General features: G+C 43.5%; 1 non-coding gene across 1 annotated transcript; it reads right to left on the bottom strand.

Annotated features, from left to right (window-relative positions):
* Positions 1–525: 525 nt before the first annotated feature.
* On the bottom strand, positions 526–632 carry LOC118483453. Its single transcript, XR_004870742.1, has one exon. It is a non-coding gene; the product is annotated as a small nucleolar RNA R71 (small nucleolar RNA).
* Positions 633–2,419: the final 1,787 nt, after the last annotated feature.

The following is a 2,419-nucleotide window of genomic DNA, read 5'->3' as shown; positions in this document are numbered from 1 at the left end:
CCAGACACCACATCTGAACTTTCTACGTAGTGTATGAGCTCCAGTTCTAGTAGAGACATAAAAGAACCTCTAGAAGAACCCGAACGCTTTCTCAGAACAAGACTTAAAGCTAAAAACCAAGAGAAGGTTTCGGGGGACCCACTTCTAATGGCAGACCAACGTACCCTCATGGATTACCTACGACCCACCGTGGGTAATCTCGGCACCGCTATCAATGCACCGAATGTTGAAGCTAACAACTTCGAACTTCGGCCACATTTGATACAAATGCTTCAAAACTCCGCAACCTTCCATGGGCTTGCAGACGAGGATCCCCATCTACATATTACTAATTTCTTAGAAATATGTGATACCTTTCGGATCAATGGAGCATCAAATGACGCCATCCGCCTTCGAATGTTTCCATTTTCACTAAAACACCGAGCAAAAGCTTGGCTCAACGCCCTCCCAGTTGGTTCGGTAAACACCTGGGATGAACTAGCCCAAAAATTTCTATATAAGTATTTCTCTCCCGCTAAAACAGCTAAATTAATGACTGAAATTAATACATATTCACAAGAGGATGGGGAATCCTTATATGAAACTTGGGAAAGGTTCAAGGAGTTATTGCGAAAGTGTCCTCATAACGGTCTTGCTGTACGGCAACAAGTATCCACTTTCTAAAATGGGTTGTTGCAACACACAAGACAAACACTTGACTCTAGCTCCGGGGGACTTTTAGGTAATCGCCGCCCACATGAAATATACAATCAAATTGAGGAAATTGCTCAAACCAATTTTCAGTGGCACACTCCCCCGGGGCAATAAATCTATTGCCCCGGGCGCCCATAAGGTTGATGAAAGCACTTCTTTACAAGCCCAAATCGAGGCCCTCTCTTCAAAGATCAAAAAGTTAGATATGACAAAAACGGTCTCGGTTATGGCTTGTGAAGGGTGTGGTGGGCCACATGAAAATTGGAGTTGTATGAAAGAAACAGATGATCAACCAGAGTCGGTAAACTACATTGATAATAGACCTAGGCCGTCGGGTCCTCCAACGGGTACCTCCAACCAAGGATGGTGTAACCACCCTAACCTTGGTTGGAGAGAACCCGGCAATAGTAGTAACCAATAAAACCTAAACCAACGAACAAACTTTCAACAACCAAGAAACGAGTCACAAAATTTCCCTCAACAACAAGGTGGACGAGAAAGGCTTGAAGATACTGTATCTCGCCTTATCTCCGACACTGAAAAGAAAAACTCGGATCGATTTCAACAATTGGAATCGAATTTTAGAAATCAACAAGCTAGTATACAAAACATTGATAAACAAATAAATCAATTAGCTCAAAATTTCTCCGAGAGACCACAAGGCGCGTTACCAAGTAATACCGAAACAAACCCAAAAGCACAAGTCCATCTCATAACATTAAGAAACCGTACCGTGGGTTCCGAAGAAGCTCCACCACTGCCAACTGAGGGAAGCACAACACCGCCCCAACAAGAGAAGGCTTCTCCTCTAATTCAAGAGCCTACCAAGGCTCCTCCGGTTCCATATCCCGATAGGTTAATTCGTCAAAAGACCAATGAGCAATTCGCAAAATTCGAAAATCTACTAAAACAATTGCATGTTAATATTCCTTTTATCGAAGTCCTAACTCAAATGCCTAAATACTCAAAATTCATGAGGGACTTCCTCACCCATAAAAGGAAAATTAAATAATTGCAATTAGTTAACTTAGGCGAAGAATGCTCCGCCCTCGTACTCAATAAACTCCTACAAAAGAAGATTGATCCTGGAAGCTTCACAATTCCTTGCTCGATTGGGGAATCCCCCGTTCGTAATGCACTAGCCGACCTTGGGGCTAGCATTAACCTCATGCATGCATCAATGTTCAAACGACTCGGTCTAGGAAAAACAAGCCCTACCAAGATGAGTATACAACTTGGCGACAGATCCGTCAAATACCCACAAGGTGTCGCTGAAAATCTATTGGTCAAAGTCGACAATTTCGTCTACCCGGCCGACTTTGTCATACTAGATATGGAAGAGGACACCGAAGTCCCCTCATACTAGGGAGGCCATTTCTAGCCACCGCGCAAGCAGTGGTAGACATGAATGACGAAACACTTACTTTGAAGTTTGGGGATAAGGAAGTGAAGTTTGGAGTTGGGAAGAGAGTAGAGGACGATGACCCGGTCAATTACATGAAGGTCATTGATTCGAGTTTGGATGATGCTCTCCGACGGTGCAACATGGGATGCGAAACATCCTGCTCGGAAAATATATGACCTCACTTTGGGTCTAGCCAAGGACCCTTATAAACGTGGCGAACCACGGAGGCATTCCGCGGAACTATCCATAGTTTAGCTTAGATTAATTTTTAGTTTAATTTGCAGGAATAAAACACACTCGGGATGGTCAAGGATAACAAGG

This window comes from Helianthus annuus, chromosome 10, assembly GCF_002127325.2.
Source record: "Helianthus annuus cultivar XRQ/B chromosome 10, HanXRQr2.0-SUNRISE, whole genome shotgun sequence".
Lineage (NCBI taxonomy): Eukaryota > Viridiplantae > Streptophyta > Magnoliopsida > Asterales > Asteraceae > Helianthus > Helianthus annuus.
The sequence above is the reverse complement of the archived record's forward strand: the minus strand, read 5'-3'. Positions and strand labels throughout refer to the sequence as shown.